Source organism: Ciconia boyciana, chromosome 8 (genome assembly GCF_034638445.1).
Source record: "Ciconia boyciana chromosome 8, ASM3463844v1, whole genome shotgun sequence".
Lineage (NCBI taxonomy): Eukaryota > Metazoa > Chordata > Aves > Ciconiiformes > Ciconiidae > Ciconia > Ciconia boyciana.
In genome coordinates this window covers 16,470,938-16,495,239 of record NC_132941.1, presented here as the reverse complement: position 1 = coordinate 16,495,239, position 24,302 = coordinate 16,470,938, and the positions used below count along the sequence as shown (strand labels likewise).

The 24,302-nt window shown below is 37.8% G+C and overlaps 1 protein-coding gene across 1 annotated transcript in view; it reads left to right on the top strand.

Moving 5' to 3' along the window:
* Positions 1-24,302, top strand: part of ALDH1A2 (aldehyde dehydrogenase 1 family member A2) — a 214,198-nt gene that overhangs the window by 93,719 nt on the left and 96,177 nt on the right. The window lies entirely within an intron of this gene.

The following is a 24,302-nucleotide window of genomic DNA, read 5'->3' as shown; positions in this document are numbered from 1 at the left end:
ATTTTAATTCCAGGTTTGATACTGGCCAACTCTGTGAACCTAATTCATCTTGGCTTGAGTTTCTTTATCTACAAACTAGGGAAAACACAGGGAAAATTTTTGATTCAGCATGGCTTTCCAGCAGTGCTTTATTAAGTCAGTTCTTACAAAATGTTTGCCATTTTCAGATGGAAAATGCTACTAAGGAGCTTGGTATTCTCAGGCATTTTAAAAACAGTCTTCTAATGACAGGTAATTGAATTGATCATGCACAGGAGATGGAGAAGCAGGTATGCTGCTCGGACTAAAGGGAAAGAAAGTGAAAACAAGTATTGTTAAAACAGTTAAATTTAGTCTTTCTCTCTCAGAAGTGGTGCATTTGGAAGACTTTGGAGAGGACAGTTCTGATTTCATCACTGTCCCATGTGCACAAATGGTATTTGTTAGGCAGCATGTTTCACCTTTTAAAAGCTGACATGGTCATGCTGTGTAGCCTTTTTCCTGAATCAGCATAGCCAGACATCTTTCTCCGTAGCTTCATCAAGAACACCAGCATGCAGGAGTGAAAGCACTTAATGCACTGTGTACCAGTACAATAGAGCTGTCCTGTGCTTCAGACAGTTGTTATCCCACAAGTGTGAGGTCGTTCACCCGGCGTGCGAGACGCCAACATACACACGGGGCAGAGGTATTTCAGTTCATGTCTGCGCAGAGATGGTGCTAGGTGGTAGCTCCACAAAGCTAGCACAAAGTTTGGTCATACAGGTACAGTATTTATACAGTCTAGTTATGCATATGCGTAAGTAATTACACAAAGCAGTTTTCTATTGGTCTACGTGTCTCTTATTTCAACTTAAAGCTACAGTGCCATTTAATATTCTGCACGTGCTCAAAGGTGAGGGGTCTCCGCTTGGGCCGGGGTCTCCAGCTCGAGGGGTGTGACTTTTAGTATTATAATGAGGATAGTTTGCGTGAGGGTGCTTCTTATCACCCTTCTACTAGTTGTTTCAGATCGTTCCCAAAACATCTTAATTAGCTTACAGATTTCTCCAGGATGTGCTTTACTCCCAAGGACAGCAGTTCTTGTTTAGATGTTCTGCTTTCCAGCCTGAATGCCCCTTATGAACTTTACGTAAGTCCTGGCCTTCCACCAGCTCCTGTTAGACTATACTGTTAGACTAGACAGTGACTGTGGCCAAAGTCCAGTGTATACAAATAAACTGGAGGGGCATCAGCCAGCAGATCTGATCAGTCAGGATCACGCCGACTGACACAGCTTTTCTGATAGACACCTGGAATGATAGTGCTTCTTCTCTCACCAATGCACAGAGCAGTATGATGCTGCCAGGAATGGGAATCCTTCCCATCTTTGTATTCTGCTGAAAACTTTTTCCCCTAGGTTTATTAAAAAATAATATTTTTTTTCATTTTTAATTGTTAGAACAAATTTTGCTGCTCTTGGCATTTTCTGTGTGTATCAAAGTTTCCCTTTCCTTCGTATTTTGTGTTTTATATTTTCTTGGAAGTTAATAGTTTTTTTCAATATAATTCCAGCTTGAGGGAATATAAGGAGAGTAGAATTTGGTGGTATGAAGTGCTGAAATAGTACAAATTTCAGCAATATCTGAAATGTCTGTTGCTCCTCAGTTTGAATATATAGTATCTTTATTTGGTTTTATTTCATTCCATGTGCGTTCAGCAGCTTTGAGTCTCTTCAACAATGGCAACTTAATAAATCACATTTGCCAGGAGCACTGAATTTTCTATGTTGCCAAGAGCAGTTTTACACAGAAGATGGATATTCCAGGGCTCTTAAATATAATCAACAAAAACATGACTATAGCTTACTAAATTTGCTGTTCATATATGACAGAACTATGTTTGTCTTGGAGATAGTTTCTATAAGAAAACATATGTATTTTTTCCCCAGGAAGCAAAATATTGTTAAACAACCTTGCACACTGAGGACTGGATCACAGTTTCTGGTGGTTTACGTGGTACCTCTCTTATTTTAAAGAATTAGTATTTCCATAGTAAGCTTCAATGATAATCAGTAAGGTTTGACAGCAAGTAAGTTTTAATGACAGAAAATGGAATTGCACCTGTATATGGACAGACAACTGATTTCCTGATAGGCAAAAAATATCTGATGACATTTCAGAACTGACTGATGGGTTGTGTTTGTACAGAATTAATCTATGTTGAACCACATAATTAAATTCAGACTTTGACTCAGGTTGAAGTGTTCTGTGCAACTGTGAATCCATGGAGTTTTAGAGGTAAGACTGTAGGAATCAGGACATTTAGAAGGGCTGGAAACACCCACTTCACAGAAATGAGAATCCAAACTGTGTAGAGTTTTGTCTTCAAGTGTGAGTCCAAGAGAGACATTGGTTTTCATCTCCCCCACCCCTCCCCAGCTCCTCCTCCTTCTCTCCCTTCATCCAGTATCAGACTGTAAATGGAAACAAAGGCTTCATGCTGAGTCTAAGCAAATGGTCCAATTCCAATTCTTCAAGAAGTCTGGGTCAGGATTTTACTTCTTGGTTCTGGCCTAGTGCTTGATATGTTGGGGTGATAGGTAAGTCATTTGCTTTTAACTAGTGTTATGAAAACAGGGCAGGGGGTTCAGTTTGTAAAGACTACCTTTAAAGAATACTACTTGTAAAGAATATGTTGTAGTGGTGGCCAGAGAATAACCTAATGCTGGAAAACACAGATAAATTACTTCCTAGTTTACCACAGTCTTTTAAACGTTTCAGTAAAGCAGAAAGCCAATGATGACTGTGTTAAGGACTTGAAACATACAGGCAAATTGCCTGATAGGGCAAATAAGGGCATCTCACAATCCAGTCTTCACAATCCTTCTTAAACAAGAGGGAGAAGCAATTTATTGCATTCTGTCATTAGACAAATATTCAGTTCTCAGATATAACAGTACTGAGTATTTTATTGAAACTTGTAGATATCAGCCTGCACTCTCCGTATGTTCAGGGTTTTACAAGCTGTTTCCATTACAAAATTGATGCTGAAGCCAGCTAGTTAATTGGTTAAATCCTTTTTATTTACCCAAAAATGTAGGCAAAACACTGTTCCCCTCAACACAGTAGGTAGATTCCTTGTTTGTGCTTCCAAACCTTCTTTTCCAGAAATGACTCTGTTTATAAAGCTTTCTCTGAGGAAGATGATTCTTTTGCTGTCTCTTTACTTCTCTGTAGGTTTTTTTTTTAATTGCACCTTGTTCATTAAGGCAAGAAGAGTGTTTTTCAGCCATATAGAACTTCTAAATCTGACCCTTTAAAAGGCCTGTTCGTTTCTGCTGCCTTCTGTGAGAGTGAATTTCCTAGGTAGTCTATAATTTGCATGGGATACTAATTATTGATCCTAATCATGGATCAGTAGAAAGCATAACCTCCACTGTCTGTATAATTAATACAAGTGTCAGAAAGTGGCTGTAATCAGAATGTGCTCCTGTTGTTTTTTTTTTTTCTTCAGGATGAGTAAGACAGGACCAAACACTTACCCATCTACTGGCCAAATGGTATAATAGAACATGCTTTACAAAGGGATAAGTATCATCCAGTGAGTTTTATGGAATGAAAAGCTGTCTGTAACAAAAGGTTCAGGATGCTAGTTGGTCCATCTGCGATTACTCTTCAGGCAGAAATTGGTCCATGTATTATTCAGGTTGTCACATCAGTCACAGGTCCACTGAAAGAGATTAAATTTTAGATATGCAGATAAGCTACACACATTTCAGTTTATGTTAACTGATACTCAGAGTCAATGTTCAAGTTGTTTTTCTTAATGTTTGGTGGCATCAGCTCACTTACATGAAAGTTGAACCAGTGGAAGAGATCGATTTAGCAGCTCTCAGGGTTCCTCCCAAACTCTCATTCTGCACCATGATGAAAGTAATGTGCAGCACAAATGATTGGTTACATTGCAGATAGGAGCTTTGACTGCAGCACACACAAGCTTTCTGTATAGCAAACTCGGGAATCAAGAGGCTTTTGCACAGGTTAGCCACTTGAGTCACTTGACTTCCCAAAAGGCTTACATGGTCTGTGCCACTGCTACTATTAGTATCCGAAACAACTGATATAAAATCTAGATTGCATCTGCTACAGTCACACCTCTTGTTGGCACCGTGGATGAACCCAGATGGAGCAGCTGCTGCTTACCTACCCTTCCTAAGCACCAGTGCTGCATCACAGCCTGCTTTTTAGCAACTGCTGGGAGACAGGGACAGGAGGTCCAGCAAATTAACCATAATTTCAAAGTGTGCTGTCCTTTCTATATAACGTCTGTCTCATAATTCTTTCCCTTGCCCTAGAGTTAGAGCAGCTTTATGTGTGAAAAGCCATCTTGTTTCCTGTTCAAAAAAGAAAGAAACAAGAATTTCTAAATCACTGAATATTTCTTATAAGGCAAATCCAAACATAAACCACCTCATTACTTATCACAGTGGTGTAATTGCTATTGTGGAGAAGTTAATTTTAGATTTTTTTTAAATAAAAAAGTCCATCTTGTTTGACTTCTCAGGTCTTTAAAACCAGCAGAGGCTCAAGTGCATTTCAGAGAGGTAATTTTTTAACTTGTACTTTTGTTCTGTGAAGCGCAGATCAGAGCCTGCTCTGTAAAGTGGAATAGGCCAAAGCCACACTGCCAGCTATGGTCTTGTCTCAACCCCTTTTTACAAAGTGGTCTTTGAACACTTTTTAATCTCGTCTTTTCAACACACATGGTACACCCTTTCTCTAAAATACAGGGCATGTATTTCCCATTCTGGTGGGCAGTGTTGTCTCTTTGAGACTACCTGTGAGTTTTGGAGCTATAACTCTGCCTTGCAAAATTTGAAAAAATAAGTACCATGGTGTTTTTATTTTTTAAACCAGTACCTGATGCTCCAGGTAGTCTAGATTCCACATAAGATACTTTTTTGCTAATTAATAATGGACTGTGAGATTTCCTAGCTAGCTGTTAAGAAATCCATTTATTGAATTAAAATGGGTACACAATTGTTTTAAAATTTAAGGAGAGCAGAATGCATTTCAGTAGGCAGAATTTCAAATAATTAATTCTGTAAAAGAAAAAAAGGCAAGCTGGAGGGTATAGTCATTCCTTTAAACTAACGTCTCCTGGAAAGTTCTCTGCATCACCATTCAGCTGATTGATACTGTGTGGGAGGAAGGGTTTTATTTAGAAAGGTGCAGCTGAAGGCTCAGTTCGCATGCTGTTAGGTGTGTGCAATTTTACTGAAGTGAATGGAGTCCTGTGCAGGGAGCAAGCTCTTAGATCACTTATTTCCCAATGCCTACAGAAAACCCTCCATCTTCCGTCCTCTATGTGCATCGCAGAACAAACAGGGAGAGCAAACAAAAAGTACCTTTGACTCTTCAAATACAGGCAGTATTTGTTGGCAATAGGAGATGGCTAGCTCCATGTCACCTAGGGAGAAGTAAGTAGCACCCAGTTCTTCACAGATCTGCCACTGGTTGCACTGATAATCTACAGAAGGCCACACTATATCAGATTTTGTTACTCCATCTCTGTAATTCAAATGGAAAACATTTAATTTGTAATGAATATTAATGTTTCCATTGATTTCAATGATCTTTAAATCAGGAGCTTGTTTTGTAATCAAACATGGAGAGATGATGAGAAGATACATGTTAAACAGAATGGTTTTGGCTATAACACAAAGGCTGAATTATATTTAAAAAGAAAATCTGGTTGGCAGTTATGTAAGACTATTTTATGATGTTTGTTTCTGACTTGGGAAAGAAGGAGAGCTTGGCAAGGAAACGTTTTGTTCTAAATCCTGGCAGGCATGTTCATATGCCAAAAATGCTGTTTTGTCTACTTTTCATTTTTATGAATTCTGAAGGCATCAGAAAATACCCATGTGTGTGTTCGTGGACTTTTATTCTGTTCTAAGAATGTAGATTCATCATGTGAATATGAAATCAGAGGATTAAAAATTTAGGTATAACAGTTATTTCACACGTACATGTCAGAAACTTAGTTTTCTCAGTATGCATTCTGAAGAGAAAAATACCCAATTCAGTAGAAATATTGCCTTGATTTTCCATTCACTTATACAAGTTTTACATTAGTGTGACCTTAATTCTTTCATTGGGCTTACTCCTGATTTATCATATTGCAAATGAAAACAGAATCAGGTACATATGCTTTTGCAGACTTTAACTTTTTGGTAGGTTACTGATTTAGTTGGAGAGTCATAATCCCAGAATAATACTAATCAAATTATCATTATCAAAAATGTCTCAATTTCTTGAAGACATTTTTCATAACTTATTTGGTACCTTGGCTGATTTGTGCTCTGGGTTTCAGTCTGCAGTAGACTAATACAAATTATCTATAAAGATCTGGAAATGAGGTTTTATTAGAAATTTGAAATTGTATTTACTAAAGGCAGTTAACTGCCTTTGCAAATACATCAAGAGCCTGGTGACAGTAAAACTGAGCCATGCCATAGTTTTCTGTATGGCCGTAAGCATAGGCTGAATCAAAGGGATTTTGTCTCTCAGATTTTTTTCTCTCCTAGAGCACAGGTAGCAAAGATTAGTGTGAATGACTCATAAGCCATATCTACATAAACAGTAGTATATGTAGTAAGTAAGATATAAAGGTAATAAACAGTTTTAAACACCTTCCCATACACTGTATGAACAACTGTGTCCAAGGATATAGCATTAAAATTATCAGAACAGATATTTTTAAAGTATCAGTACTTACATATATTACTTTTTCATTTTTATGTTTTTATATGTATGACATACCCCAAATTCATATTATACTGGAGATTCAAAGAAGTAACTTACAGTTCCTTCACAATCAGTGCAGAACTTCAGAAAAAAATCCTTCATTAGAACATTTATGTTTCACATCTTAACATTGTTTGGGGGACTTCCAATGTAGGTTAGATAGTTCACAGAGTCTGAGATCTAAAGAAGCTGACAAGTATCCTTTTAAGATGGATTTAGTACATAATGTGTCTCACCTAACCTGACTGAGGGAAACAGTAAGGTTATGGAGTCCCTGTTTCTGCTTCACCATTTGAGTTGCAAGAGCAATTGCAGTAGGTTTTGTACGGAGGGGCAGTGAATGATTCTGTCCTCCATGGTAGAACTCTGTCTCTACCTTACTTCTGTAGTGTTTTTGTAGTGAGGAATGTCCAACCTTTAGTATCCACCACAGAGCAATGAAAATGATATGCGCAAGTATTTCAACAGCTTGTGTAGCAGCTGGCAAATGATGTGTAGGAAGGTTTGTTCTCTTGTCTGTGTATGTGCTAAATACTTACTGGTCCCCACCTTTTAAATATGAAATACTAAATAATGAAATTTAAAGTAGTAGAAGCTCTTAGGAAAAATGTGCTTTTATGTAATATGTGTCTCATATTTCATTATGCAATGAGGATACACATAAAATGTCAAGACAGGACTTAAAATTTAATCTTCATTCCCACACTAGACATTAACTTGGACTTTGTGTGAATCCAAGGGCATTCAAATGTATTTTGAAAAGCATTGGCTGGCCAGCTGTCTATAATTAGCAAAGGAACTGAATAACACATCAGTAGTAATGAAAACCCTATCAAATATTTGTACTAACCAAATTTAAACCTCAGCAGGTATAAGAATCCTGTAGTGGAACCTTTAACAATTATTTTCTACCACATGGACTAAACAGGAATGATGAAAATAAGTTGTAGTGCATGGTTTAAATGTTGTAGGACCAGTAAGATATATAGGTAATGTATTAAACAGAAAAAAGTACAATTTGAGAAACCATACCTTTAAATTGAGTTTATGATGAAATAATTTTGTATTGGAATAACTTCTCATGCATTTCCAGAGGGGAGAAGAAACAGTTTGCCTACATCCCATTATTAAATACATTCTGTAATGGATTATAAATGGAAAATTCTGAAATTAACATTTCAGAATTTCTCATATTAAAAATCTATAGCAATTCATCATTTGATAGGGAATACAGAGATTCTAATTATGTAATTTTACAAAACATTGAATGTAGAAATTATTTAATGAGAGTGCTTTGTAATCCTAGAAACATGCCTGCGTGAGCTACGCCGAATAGGTGTGCCTGTTTCAAACCCTGTTCCCTGCTGTTCCTGAATACTCATTTGGATTTCCTGGGCTGACTTTGGACATGACTTGCTACCTTGCATTTGTCTGACGATGGCTGAGGTGTTGATGGAACCAGCCACTGTCCCAGCTATGCTCTGCTTGCCCCAGCCAGGTGCTGTGGGTTGCGGTCCTGTCTGTGCTGTGCTTGTTCACAGCTTCCCTCACCAAGCAGCCCTTCTCTTACTGCTCCCTGATGGTGAGTTCAAGGAAGGATGGAAAGATTCCTATAAAGCAACAGGGGAATTCCTAGAAAGCTGCAAAAAAAATTCATAGAAAGTGAGGGGAGAAGCACTAGAAAGCATCAGGAACATCACCAGAAAGCGGCATGTGAATTCCTAGAACACTCTGTGAAAGTTCGAAGAAAGCGTAGGAAAAATTCCTAGAAAACAGACAGGTCATTCCTAGAAAGTATCAGGATTTCTAGAGTGCAGATAGGGAAGCCCTAGAAAATAGTGGGGAAATTCCTAGAAAGCACTGAATTAATTGCTAGAAAGCAGAAGATTAACTCCTAGAAAGCATCAGGAATATTGCTAAAACGGACTGGTGTAATTCCTAGAAAGCACTAGGAGAAATTGAAGAGAGCTCTTGAAAATTTCCAGAGTATGGATTTCCTAGCAAGCTGCAGAAAAAGTCCTTGGAAATGCCAGAAAATACCAGCATTGGTTAAAGATCCAATTATCTTTATAGATCTCCAGAAAATATAATTTTTGTACTTTAAGCACAGTATCTTGTTTTGTTTGAAAACTTAATGCTTCATTCTGGCCTTACACATCCTCCTTTTAATTGTTTTCTTGCAAATGTTCTCTCTTTCATCATGAGGAACTGCGATTTCATAGTCAGCAGCTTGTGATTTCAGATGAAGGAGAAGGAATTGGAACTAATGAACTTCAAGGGAAAAAAGCTTGCTGTCATGCAAATTTTCATAATAAATGAAGAACAGGGAAGCACGAAAAAAGAATATAGGCTCTCAGCAGACTCAGTGAGATTGTTTTCCATGAGAAGTTACTGGTTCTTAATAAATTACATGAATCAATTAAAATATACTGTCCCTTTTTCTGTGTATAATATCCCGACTTTATGTGCAAAATACATGACTAGTCTGATTTGAAATGATTTAGGAGGGTGCCAAAATAGTAATCTCATATAGAGACGTGAAGGGAAAGATGAACCTCCAAAGTAGTGCATGCCTAGACCCAACTATTTGTAGCTATTTGTATGAAAATTAATCCCTGCCTTTGCCCTCCAAAGTCTTGTTGACTGAAATATTTTTCCCTTCATTCTTGTGCAATAGCATGACTCAGCAGATTGGGCCCCCGCCAGCATCTCTGCCAGACCCTGCTCTTGCTTGTGCTCTTCCAACCATGAATTTCACCAGCTCATTTTACTTCTGTGTCTGCTTTCCCATTTAACCAGAGCTCCCCAACCACTGTGGAGCACTGTGAGATTTGTGAGTGAAAAGCACTGAGTACTTGGTGGCTAACTAAATAGAAGGATACTTTCTTCAGGACTAATTCTATTCATTTCAATAGACTTTGTGCCTGAGCAGGCTCTGCAGGTTATGCTAATGTGAACATTTAATAAATACATATTCCTTGGGGAACTTAATAACCAGGTTTTCATACCAATGACTGAAGAATGCACCACAGGGCTTGACCTGGCTAAAAGCATTTAAAATATTGGCCATGTTGAATAGTTACAAGCCAACATATGAATCTCTTGGGGCATATTCCTTCTAGACAGGAAGTTCCCCATTGTAAATGGGGAACTTTGTAAATGGGGAACTGCTTTAAGGCACCAGACTTTTAATTCAGCCTTTATTGCAAATGCATCTGGTTAATGTTAAATTAAAACACCCCAGGAAATCTGTACTTTTCATTGTATTTGTTATTTATGTAAATCTTTGGACAGCATCCATTGCTCCAAAATCAAGTTAATTGGAAACATAGAGCAACAGGCGTGAACACAGTCCCAGCAGAGCATTCTGTGTCTGATGCTGAACTGTTAATCTTTATTATTCTAAGACATTCTCCAGATTTCCAGCCTGTGAAATCTTCAGATGCCAGATGAAGGCACAGTCTTTTATACTGAATCTCATCTTTTTTCTGAAGACTATTCCTATTCAGCAAATTTTAGGTAAACATTGTAAGTCAGGTTGACATAAAGCTAAATCTATGCTCTGTTGACTTGGGGCTTTGGCCTGTGTTTGCAAGGTTTAGGTAGATTCAGAGATCAGAGTCCATGTCTAAGGCCACAGATGCTATGCTGATTCACTCATCTATGGCCTGTGGAATGTGATTCTCTGAATGAATGACAACCTACCATGCAGATCTGCTGCCTCTCTGTGATGTTTCAGTGACATTTTATACTGACATAAGGCTTTGTAGACTGCTCCAAACTTTTATAACAGGACAGCTCTCTGTTGCATGAGACCATTTTCCACACTGCAGATTTACATAGCTTTGACAGAACATTTCTCTGCTTAGCTGAAACACTCACTTTCATTCAAACACTAACGTGTTTGCCCAGAAAACAGCCCAGCAGCATCAGCAGTAAGTAACAATGGCTAAGGATACAGAGAATTTAGGAACTATCACTTGGCTATGTTTTTTCTTCCTGTGATGAATCTATTTAGGTGAAGTAGCTTATTATACATTGAAATGCTTTTGCCAGCCTACTTATATTGATTTTAAGTTTAACAAATCACACGTTACCTGCCAGCATAGTCAGGCCAGCAAAAGGTCTAAGGTATGTGCACCTTAACCACAAAGTTAACCAACTGTCTGTGTGCTGAGACTGCAATAGTTAGCATGATATTTTGATCAAGTGAAATTCAGGCAGAAGAACAGGCCACTGCAAGTGGCTTTTTGGGACTGAGCTCCCCCATGTGTAATGTGCCTCTCAACTAGCAGAATTGCTTGAGAATCACAACATTCTCTGAGACAACCAAAACTGAGATCTAAAATTGGTGTTCGTATAATAAAGTTTCCCTTAAGTAGGCCACAGTGATGACAGCGAGGGAGGAAGTTTGTTCTTTGATTGCAGGCATTGCCATGGCAGTTTGCAGATGTTAGTTTTCAGGAAAAGAAGGTTTCATGGAAATGAGATGTATTTGCAGAGAGGGGCTTTTACTCTGTGATACTGCTTTTGAAACCGGTGCAGGGCTGAGAAGTGCCATGTGCTAGAGTAAGGTAATTAGGATTCAGTCCCCAGTTGCTTAATCAAGAATTATAAATAGTAGCAACAAGAAACAGCATGTCTTTACTTTGTGAAGTGAACACAAAAGTTACCACAGGACAGCCCAGCCCCCAAACTGTGACAAAATGATGGTGTCATCAGGGTGTTCCACCTTGGTCAATTAACTTCAGGAATAGGTGAGGCTAATTAGCCCCAGCTGAAGCCTTATTAATATGTCTATATAACTAATATGTCAAGTTAGTATCTTCAGCCAGGCATGCAAGAAGTATGGTACTGCCTTTGGGGAATTGCAGCTTTTTATAGATAACAAATCCTGCTCAGCTACCTGAGGACACGGGTATGTGCATTCAGTCAAAGTCTTTAGCACTTCCACTTTTGAGAATTTTTGCTCCAAGTGATATAGTCATCTCCCTCCCTCCCTTTTGGCCACAGCTGTATCTTGTGTTCTTTGCCTTCTGGCAAGTATGGCTGGTCAGCCTAAAAAAGCAGAGAGGAGGTCTCCTGTATTCACAATACAACTGCAAAGTCTGATGAGGCTATCTGCCTTGCGTTTCCCTGGGTTTGTATGCTCTAACAGCTCTTCCAAAGTACTTGACAGCTTTTGAGCTTTATTTCATCATAAGCAATCATAATTTTAGGGATCACTGTCTTTCTCCACAGATCCCATGGACTTTATCAGGCACCTTTTTGTGATTTGCCTTCTGCAATATGGGCAGCCCAACATCCAGGAGATGTATCTCTGTTTTCTTCTCAGATGTGCCCTCAGTTAAAAGATATGCCTTTTGAAAAGTACTCAGTGCCTGGCGTACTTCATTGTTATTTAAAGACTTAGTCCCAGCTTTTGATAAATTTTTCATTTCATGTAGAATGGACAGTGGTTGTTTGGTGGCCTGGACTTTGGAGGAATTTGAGAGTAAACTACAGGCTATTTTTTAAAAATAAAATTCAAACTGTGAAAGGAAATAAAAATTTATATCACTTATATTTCAAAATGGAATCAACTAGATTTTTCTAATATATGTGCATCTTTTGGTTTTGCACTCATAAGGACCTTGAAAATTATAATCAAATTATAATCCTGAGAGTACTGGTTGTTTTTTTCCAGAAGGGGAAGATCAATAATGATATTTGAAAGTGTCTTGGAGGAGGTCAAATATGGTTTACATACATAAGAGGGGTTAAGTAAACTGTGTCAAGTTTTTTTTGCAACATGTTTCACTGAGACTAAATACAACGTGTCATCAGGTCTTTATGGGCTAACATCTATGAAAGTGTAAATTACTTGCAAATGAGGGCTATCTGCTGAGGGTTAGCTGTTAAAAATGTTTACCTCTCTGTTTATAGTTTTCTAAGTCTGGGCTGTTAACAGAAGTGCAGGCAACTCCTTTAAATAGTACACATTTCCAAAGAGTTTGACTGAAGGACACTATTCTAATGGATTATTTACTGCTAACAGTGCTGGCTATTATCATGAGATAAACAGGTTAAATATTGACTACATAATTTTAGTTGCTATGATTGTAAGTGAGCAACTATTAAAGTATGCAAGTATATCTTGTAAGTCTAGATCAAAACAATCTAGTATGAAAGGAATGATTAATTATCCATGAAATGTGTGAATCCCTTAGAAAACAGTTTTATCCTAGGAAGTATTGAGATAGAGAAAGTAGGTAGATATTTTATGTGTGCCCATGGAGAACCTGATTCAAAACTCGCTAAAATCAGTGGGCTTACTTTCAGTGGGAATAAAGTCCTAAATGAATGCACTGCATTAATTCCTATAGCAAATATGGACCTAGTCAATTAGTCATGACTGCAGTTCAAAACCATGACCCTCCAGCAGGCTCCAAATGATTGGGGAGATTTTTCAGGAACCTAAAAATTCTAATGCATGCCTTGGATTTGGAGATATGCTCAGTCCATTTGGTATGACTCAAGTTCTAGAGCATTTTGAAGTATCTTTTTATTTTCTTATGTGAACTTCAAACCATAGATGAATTTATTTTTAATAGTTTACAGAATTTAGAGAATTTTGGAGTATGTTTTCATACTCTTATGTGTACTTCAAACCATGAATAAGTTTACTTTTAATCACTGTTATTAAAGCTAAGGCAAATTTGTGAGAACATGATTTGATTTAAGTTTTAAGTCTTTTTCTGAACATCATGCAAAACAGGAAGAACTTCTGGAACACAACTATGCAGGTTGTATTGTAACATTATTTTCAGCTGTCCTGGGAACTCGTTAGTTTCTCATTGTATCTTTGGTTTAAACATAATTTTCTATTACATAATTAAGCAATGAACTTGCTATCCTGTTTCTTATTATAATATGCTTAAGTATATATAATTCTCTATTGGTAAATGATACTGTGAAAACATTGCCCTGATTAAAAATAATTAATTGATAAGAAAGAAATTAGAGTGACAAGAAATTTGTGGTCCCACAAGATCAAATGCCATTTTGTAGCAATATTAGACAATGACTAAGACTATACATTATACATAGCTTTCAATATTAGTCTACACAATTAGCCTGTCTTTTCTCATAGTATAATCAGATCTTTTGATAACATTTCATTTTCATAATGCTCCTAATATGACAAGGATAGAGAACATACATCCCAAGTGATCTCTTTTTTTATTGCCTGGTTTACATAATTTTTCTTCTATTTGGTCTCTGCAAGATATTTTCTGGCCATGTGTTATTGTTTAATCTAGTGACTTCTGTTTGGACTAGATTTTAAATTCCTGGGCTCCTGAATTTGCTTATTGTAACACCTATATATAAACCGCCTGGAAACTAGAGAACTTCAATACATTGACATCTTTTAAACTTTTTGTCCTCAGTGATGTAGTGTTCATGTTTCCTCTACTGTTTTAAAACTTCTTCAATACTGCAAGGATATAGAATTTGCAAAGGGGGTAAAAAGAAAATTAATAGGGGAAAAGTTTAAAATATCACATGATGTGTGCCTTTAATTCTGTTATTTTCAGGGGCTGAGAAGAGGAAAATTCAAATTTATTTCAATGAAAGTATTCTCTTTTTGAAAAATTGAATAAGAAAATATTTTGTTTTATTTTGGAACTTCCTAATAAATAAAAATAATGTATTCTGGATGAAGACCCAGTTTTAATGCACATTTCGTAGATCCCAAAATTTTGGCCTAGCTGGCATTTAAACAGTCATGCTTCCATATACTTCATTCATGCCAGCAGCCTGCTTTATACCTGCAAAGCTTTATTACTTTTTTTATATATAGTCTGTTCTGAATGTGGGTACATAGAAGAACATCACTCAGGGTTCATAGGAAAATGCTTTTTTTCCAGTACAAATCTTGAGGAAAAGAGTTGTGTGAAGTTTTCTGTAACTTGGATACTAAATTCAGAATGTCTTTGCAATTTGTCTGCAACTATTACAGATTGTATAGCCCTCCTCATCACAGCTATGGCTGATAGCTTCCTCCAACCTTTTGTAGAGAGCTTACTTTTGCAGTATTCAGGGCATGGAAGTAATTTGAAGGGGCTGTTCTCATTTTCATGGGCAAATCTGTCTCTCTAATTTTTTGGCCCTTCAACACTGCAATAGGAAAAAGTAGTTATCCCTTAGGAAAACCTCAGATATTGACTAAGGAGTAAACCATTAGATCAGTTTGTTGCTGACATGAGATATTCCAATGTGCTATTTCAATAATGAGCACTTGCTTTGCTTTAAAGATTTTATTAAGGTTCCCAAGAGGCCAAAACAACCAATTGGCTTAACGATGAGCTCTCCAGCTCACTCTTGAGCATTTAGCTCATGTTACTGTATGGGTCACTTTACCACATTCTGGCTCCTTCCCTGCAGCTCCATTAGCTGGTAGCTAGTGGTGTAATGGAAGCAGCCCATTCCCCCAACAGCCTCTTGCATACAAAGGTAGCTGTTTCTTTCTACCTTTAAAAATACTTCAAAACTGGTGACACTTTTTTTCTGTATAAGTACAACAAATAGCCTAAAAATAGAACTGTAGCTGGAATGTGAGCTACTTGGCATGGATTAATGCGTTTATCCAAAGTCCCTAGATTTTTAATAGTCTTGTGAGATACACAAGACCTTTTCATGATACTCCCCAGAGATACTAGTCATACTGTCCAGAAGCAGTATAAAGTAGTTCAGTCTCATACAAACAATATAATTAAGGCCACTTGGAGCCTGGTAATGGGATACAAACATAGTAGTCCTGTTCAAATTACCTTTCCAAGTATACCACAGTTGTGAAATATTGCAATTATTGGTGTAATTTGTGCAAGGGTTTTATATCTCAGGATATAAGTAAGTTTTGTGCTTTCATTGTTAAATATAAAGAATCATTTTTTTCTCTTAGTAAGCTTATGCTAAACGCTTCTTTGTGTAACAAGGAACCAGGATCTGCTTCTGAAACTCTGTGCATGGAGTATGGTGATCTCAGTTTACTGGAAGTCTATCCATTCATAAAAAAGAGCCATCACCCTCAGCATTTGTTGGAAACTATATTATTAGCAGTCTCAGCAGAGAGGTCAAGGACTGCACAAGTGATGTAGGCTAATATATCTCCCCTACAATACCGGGCTAAGTTCAGGGTCAAGGATTATTGTGAGGCAGCACAGAGAAGCTGCATATTTTATTATAATCTCCAATACTATGGGGCCTCATCATTGTGCTTAGCGTAATACAAACATGTAACAAAAAATGTCTGTGCTCAGACTCTGAAATCTAATCATTGTCCTCCCAATCTGGGCACAGAGGACCTGAGTGACCTAAGTGTGACATCTCCTATTTGCACTACATTTGCTCACTCCATTTCTTACTTACACTGCCGCTGACTACAGAAGCCACCTCTGTAAAAACAGTAGGATCAATAGACCTTGCTTTTACAAATTAATTTTTAACAAGCTGTTAACATTTGAGAAATGTTCTAATTAAGACATTCAAATAAGCAACAGCTTAATAAAGTACAGACATAGCCCATGTATTTCAAGATTGAGAGATAAATAAAATATTTTTAATGTGATCTTGCCATATTCATTACATTTACTATGTATATTTTACATCAAAATCGTATGTTTCTGTAACATTTATATCACTGTGTCACAGTCTTAAAAAAAATATATAGTAAGTAATGGTGATAAACAGCATCCTGTCCAAATCAAACTTTGAAAAACAGACTTAGTGTAAAAAAAAAAAAAAAATCTACTGGTAAGTATGGGGCTGATTATTAAAACTTACAAGTGCTGTGGCTTTTGATACATAACTGACTGAGAGTATTCTAGGTGGTGTTGCAGTGTTGATGTTCTGAAAAAAAATGGGGTCTTTAAAGTCCTGCCTTCTGCCAGGAACTGCTCTTTGCCAGGTAAATGCTTATGGCAGCAGCCTCAGCAACCTATATTCACCTCTTCTGTATGTATTCGTAATACCCCTTGGTCAAAGGTGCCCAGCAGAGGAATTGCATGTCTGAAGTACCTCCTTATGCTTCAGTGCTACGCTTGCTACAATATAATTTTTTTTTCTGTCTAAGCTTTTATCTGACCCTCATTGCAGAACAGCTAGACACCTTTAGACAGCACTGCATCCCTCCTAGGTAGGCTGGCCATCCTCTTCCTCTCATAACAGTGAAGCTGAGGTACCACTACAGCCTTTGTGCTACATGTTGCTTTTGATAAAGCTGTCCTACAGAATAAAGGACTGTTCTGACAGTGAAAACCTTCCCAAAGCCACTGTAGGAGGGAGGTTTGTGGGATGAAGCCCTCTAGGGATGACTGAGCAGCTGCAATTTTTTGGAAGCCTGGTGTGTAACACATCGCTCTTCCACAGTCAGACACACCATGTGCATGGAGTCAGGGAGCTTCACTGTGTATACCAAAGCTGAGGAGTGAGATGATAATGAAGGAGTCAGGGAGCTTCACTGTGTATACCAAAGCTGAGGAGTGAGATGATAATGAAGGAGTATGTGTTTATTATCAGACCAAATAAAAGCACACAAGAAAGGACTGCATGTGTGTTTATTTAAAAAAAAAAAAAAATTGAAAAGTTTGGAAGAGTTGGAACAGAACAGAACACCTTCAGGAGCATCAGGACAAATGACGGCAGAAGCAAAGTTCATAGCCAGAGGCTATGATGTTACAAATCTATTAAGGAAAAGTCAGTTTGAAAGTAAAGCAAACTAATTGTTTTTGAGCATGGTTATCTTGGTCATGATAACGTTGAAACACCATCAGAAAGGCTCAGATCATAGGAGTTTTTACAACTTTTCATTTTTATAAACTGTACACATTTGCTATTTGGAAATGGAGTAGAGTTTCTACATCTGAAGAGAGCTTATTTTTTTTCCAGGAGAGCTGTGCTCTAAAGTTTATTTCATGTTTTTTAGGGATATATGTTTGTTTCTGGCTTTCTAATTTCTAATGAAATTACCTGAAACCAGATGTACAAATAAGAACTCTGTTAACCTTTAACACTCTTCATCCAGAATCTGGAAGACAAGCTGATTCTTACTGATTTATGCATCATATCCTGTAATACGGTGTAGCTAAATACCCAGTTTTTCAGGGTCAATCTTGTATAACAAATAAAATCCACCAATGCCTGAGCTATGTCCCTTGTTCTAGGATTTCCCTTGGGGGAAATCCAAATCCCATGTACCACAGATCTCCTTTAGTGAGATAATTATTGTCCTGCCAGGTTGCTGTAAGCAACACATCTGATCAAAAGCAAGGAAAAAGACTGTAATTGCCAGATGAATTGTTCGAAGCTTCATTTACTAGCAGTATACATTTTTAAATTCTATAGAACCATTTGCATTTTGAAATAGTATTGAAATTGCTTTTTTTGGCTTCATGGAAATGGCATATTTTGGATGGGGCCTGGTGCTCCATGGATAGGAAAGACCAGTGGCACACAGTCAAGACAGGAGCCTGAGAGAGAACCAGAGGCCTGCTGCCAGTTGTACTGGAAAACCAGGTAAAAGACCTGGAAGAAGAAAAGGCTACAGATCCACTTGCAGGCACAGTAAATATTTTAGGTAGATTTTTGTCCTTTGTTTTAAAGCTGTACTGTTTGGTTTCTTGTTTTTTCTCTAATTTCAAAGAACCACCTGTGATAGCAAATAGGGCTTATAATGGCTTCCAGTATTCTGTAGCTTTTAGTATTCTGTCTTGTTGTGACATAGCAGATTAAAATGTGTGTGTGTTCATATCCATATTTTGTTCAGCCATCATATTTTCTTGGATCAGAAACCTCTGAAGTGCTAGTGGTGTTTGCATATACATTTTATTTGCAAAGGGCCTCTGTCTTTGAAGCATTCTTCTGTGAAGACTATTCATAGGTGTGAAGACAATGCATTTCTGAGTCAAGGTTTGTCTGTCATTGCTTTCCTCCCCCAAGACTTGCTGGAGTAGCCTTTGCACTTGCTTTATTCCCTGGGATTCCATGGTAATCTGGCAGCTGCATTCATGTCTCTCTTTATTTGTGTTTCTGATAGCTGTTCTTCAGTGCTAGCATCTTCAAAAACATGTGTTGTTTCTATAGCCTGAAAAACATGAACCCACTGGGGATTACATGTGTATGAGATGAAATTCTCTCTGCACTGAAGCCAAACAGGCTTTCTTCCTTAGATGGCAGAATGGTTAAGTAGCAAAAGTTTTCTGCAGCACATAGCCATCAGTTGCCAATGTCTTGAACACCTGAGATGGAAATGAAGATAAAACAATTCTGGTCTTGGTATTGTGCAGCTTTAATGGAAAGGTCCTTACTGCCTCTTGTGAGGGGCTGCAGCAGGGTTCGCAGTGCTGGAAATTAAAGGAAGTTACTACTGTGCTTTCTTTTTTTCCCCACTGAGATTTGCATTCTTTTTTTTCCCTCTTCTTTTTTACTTTGTTTCAATAATCTGAAAGTGTTCAAATCCTCAAATTTTGCTCCTTTACTATGGAAAACAACACCACTGCAGTTTAGTCTTTTTATTCTCAAACATAATTTATTGTGTAAGTCTATTTAAAAGGCATTGACAAAACACCTGACTTTAATTTAGCAATGTTTGTTGCCAAGTATGTGCTGCTGCTTTGGCTTCATGTTTGTTATTTGATGCCTCGGTCATGCTACAGAAAGTGTTGCATCTCTTCAATTCTGGTTGAGATTGTTCATTTCCTTCTATTCAGATGCTGACTTTTCAAGTCTTAACATATTGTTTGCTTTGTTGCTTTTTCATTCACAGCCACGTTAATAACTGGAAGGCAGGCAAGTTTTCCTGAGAAGAGTTGTGTAGTGAAACAAAGTACTGTTATTTCTGAGGGTGTGGAAAGTATTCTTCACCTATTAGACTATTACATGCCTAATGATGAGGAAATACTAGTATTAATGTGCCCAAACTGGTCCTCTTGGTGATACTGAGAATGTTAGAATTTGCATCCAAGACAGATGTGAGTTTTCTGATAGGTGAACAAAAAGACAATCTTCTGATGGTGTTACTTCATACTGTTGTCTCTTTATTTCCGTGTTCCCCAGTAAAAAGTACACTATTTTCTGAAGTAACCAAGCATTTATCAATCAGCCTTTTGGCTGACCTCTGGCCAAAAGGACTTGCTTTGTTTTACCAGCTTTTGAAGTTTTCTCTCTTCTTTATTATTACTTTATTTGTCAGTGTAGCATGTAGCAGGATACTTACTCTTGATTTCTGGATGGTTGGAGCAATGTTTGGAGTGTGAAAGGAAAGCTTGATTTCTAATTTAAAGCAGACTGCTCAGTCTCTAGGCAGGTCAGAGGGACTGTATTACTCTGTCTTCCCCTGTTATGGAAAAGGAGCTAACTTGGTCATCCAGCCAGAAAGCTTGATCATAGCTGATTTAAGGTGCTGGAATATTCATATTCCCTATCTTAGTAATACCTTTTGAAGGAAGTTGTGGTCAGCAAAGAGAGAAAAATGACATAAATGTGTCATGTTTACCTTCATACTATATTTAATATTTGGTTCAAATATACAAAGAAACACTAATGGCTAAAAATATTTACCTAGTACTTTCTCCTCTGAGACTACACCATTAGAGTGTGCAAATAAGCAGAAAGACACTAACACTCACAGTACAATAATTATAAATTTTTTTAACAAGTTGTAAGTGCAAAATGGAAGATAAAAATCCAAGCTACTAACTGAAGTGCACAGAGTATTTTTTTCTGGATGATCTTGTGCCATTTTTAATAGTGGTTTGAAAAAGGAAGGCTTTAAAAATTGTACACATTTGAAAGAAGTAATCTGTTATGCACTAACAATTGTACTAAACAGAAAAAGAGCAGCATTTACTGGAAGTTACAGTTAATTGTTGTATTTTCCAGCACAAGGTTGTTTGGTGGGAACAGTGGGGAAAAAAATGCAAGCAACTGCCAAAAAACAAGCGTGTGAGGTGAAACTTGAATTTGCTCTCATGAGAACTTTCTAAGATTCATAAGTAACTGAGAAAAGCATGCTGTATTTAAATCTCTGGAGATGTACTGTATAGAGACAGAGCACAGCACACAGTGTTGGCAGGAGAAAGAAAGGAGATCAGAAAATTAGAAAGACTGATGGGAAGGTAAGGGTCATCATGATGGGTGGAGGATAAAATGCCTGTGCCACTTCAAATTGGGGTTTTGTTTTTTTTCTTTTGTGGCTTCGTGAGTAAATTTGAAGCTCCTAATCCTTCCTTCTCCCCTCAACCCCACAGAACAGGTTTTCATGTGCTTTTTAAATGAAACGAGCAAAGCACGTCCCCGTTAAAAATCTGTAGAGTAGCAGACAGATAAATTAGCTTGGGGCATTTCGTAAGCACTGTAGGCCAAATCTGATGTGATATATTCATGCCTTAAAAGCAATCTCTGAAGAGGGACTTAAGCAAAATATCTTACCTAGGTTCTGGCTATCGTTAGACCGGTGGGAAAGCTGTGGCAGAAAACGTCCCTAGGCAGGCTGCAGACAGGAACAGGAGAAGGTCCAGTGGCAAGGGGCCTGGCCCTCTCGTTGTTGCACGGGTGCCTCCTGGCCTGGCAGTGGCCATTACTCATAAGCAAGGATTTCTCTGCTTTGGCACTGCTTCTGACTCATGAAATCTGCCACAGGGTCCATGCTCTGGGAATACAGCTTGTTAGTCAATGTGTTCTTCCAGCACAAAGCTATAAAACATTGTAGGTCATAATAGGCAGCTATTTATTTCTTAATATGTCCTTAGGTGCCAGAGGGGAGATTTTTTAATAAAAATAAAAATAGTACTGGAATGCATTTATTAGGGATTGACTGTATTTATTTTGAACCACGACATATTCATCCAGATCCATGGTCAAAACTACAAGAAAGTACAGTTTCCGCTATACTCTGAGCTTGATTCTCTGAGCTCTTATCCTTGCTTGTATTGTCTCCTGTTGTGAATAATTCCACTGGCTTCTATGAAACAACATGCAGTAGCCAACCTTTAACCCAGTACTATTTGCAGGATCACTCTCCAAATTACTTCAGTACTAAGTTTAGCTCTAAAGAACAAACACATTGCCCAAAAAAAGAAAAAGAACAAACCCAGACTGAAAGTTGAGCAATGCTCTGAAAATGAATTTTTTTCAACATTAAAATGACCATGCCTGATTACTATTAGTTCATTAACCAGAACATCTTACAGCTGGAAAAGACATTTGTTGTTGCCAACTGTATTATATTAATTCAATGTGAGTGTGACCACTGAATATCAGTTGATATTAGAAAATTGCATAGTTCATGAAAAGTAAGAATACTTTTTTGTTTTGCACAAAACAGATCATGATGTCTGTGTAAGCTTATGGCATGAGATGATTATTATTGTTCCCATTATATTATGGAGATATTGGTCATGGTTCTGTAGTTAAGACTCAACTGAGTTTTGTCCCTAAAGCAGGAATTCATTCTTATACTTATAAATGTAAATTATGTTAAATCTGAGACAGGTCTATAACACCTTGCTCCTGAATGAAATTCTGGCTTTTGTGAAGTCAGTATGAATTGTGGTATTAGTACCATGTGTCTTCAAAGAATTTACAAACATATTCAATGATTAATTAAATTTTAAAAATAAGTTCCTTAAGCAAACAGAGAATTGGCAACAACTTGTTGAGAGCAAATTTTAGCGTGATTGCTATGCTATCACGCTCGTGTGTCACTGCTTGTGATTTGCATGTTGGTAACTTCGGACAAGTAAATATCACTTATACAGAAATTCAGTGCATAGGAATGGCATAAGTAGGAGAAACAAGATTTCATGTTGATATACAGGCAGAACCTGTTGTGATCAGAAGGATTTTGAGGAAAACGTACAACTTCCTATATCTTGGCCAATGCACAGACACACAGCAAGTGTGGGCTCGTCACTCAGTAGGTTGTATAAATAAACTGTCCCTTTCTCATTCCTGACCTGTATTCTGCTTTTCCCCATGTTTTCTATGGTGTATTAAAGGAAGCAATATCATGAGGCATATGAAGCCTACTGACTATGCAAAATTCTAGCACAATAAGTGATAACCTGTCCCTACCATTTTGGACAAAACCTGTTACTTCTAGTTAATTAGCTGTCTATTTTTATTTTCTGCACAGATATTTCATGTTAGATGTTGGCGTCAGTGCAAGAGTAAGTGCCTTTCAGACCTGAGGGCAGCCCTCTAACTCTTCCTACCTATGTAATCCCTCTCCAGACACAGAGGGTTGGCAGCTGGCAGCCACCTAGGAGTGCTCCTGCCAGGTATCACCAAGGGGCAAGAGACAGCGCTCATTGCAAGGGGGAGCAAAAGGAGGCTCAGTCTGCAATCACTTTTACACACCATCTTGTTTTATGTAGTGCAAGGTATCAATATACAGGACAGATGAACTAGCTTGTCTGTGCTGCCAATATAAGGTCTACAGTTAGGAATAATTTACACATTGTACTCTTGATTCTCCTGTATCTGCCTCTGCTCAGATTGAGGACTGATTCTGTAAACCCTCCCTTCTTATTATTACGGCTCTCCTGATAATGGTACAATGCAGTCATATGTGGACGGGTATAGCTATATCCATTTTTAACCCACAGCAGAGAAACGCTGAATCAAATGAGCATTTTGCACAGGATTGATATGGTCTCTGGGCAACCTGAGAGTTTATTACAGTTCTGTAAGTTTTCTTCAAAAATATAATTAAAATTGGAATTATACTCCCTCAAGTATACAGCATCATCTGACTTACAGCTGCAGCAAGCAAAGCGGTGCTTGACCTGCTAATTCTATCCCTTTGCTGCCATGAATTTGGCGTGGCATACAAGGGAGCGTGATAAAGACATACAGTGACACAGGCCTGATCTGCCCAAATGCTGAGGCAGATTCTGACCACAGTATTCCAAACCACTTCTGTGGATACGTCACCGAAGAGCACAGGCTATTACTGGCAACACGAAGGCTGCTGCCCTTCAGGAGTGAAATCAGAAAATAGTGTGGAATTCTAGGGAGCAGAATTGTAGGAATCCAAAGGGAAGAGCACCCTAAAATGAGTGCATTGAACTGCTACCCTGAAGTTTTGCCACGAAAATAGCTCATCACTGAATAGGATGTCTATTTATTAATGATCACCACCACCAACTATATATATATATGTATACATATTAGAAATGAACTTTGATTTAATTGGATGCATTCAATTCACAATGATTAAGCAGAAATAATTTCATTTTTCAAGGCTAGATATTTAGGAATTGGTGTATGTCCAACTGCTTCTCTTCAGCGAGAGAGAACCCATGCTTCAGAACTCTGATGTGGAGCTGGCCTTCCTTGGGGAATTCAGATCTAGGACTAGGTCTGAGACCAGTTTCTAATTTTAATTACTGCTACCAAAATAAAAATTACTGCCACAAAGCAGATGAAATTCCCCCATGTAGATGAGCAGCAGAAGGCCTCTTTAAAGCTTATACAGACATAGGCCTTGTG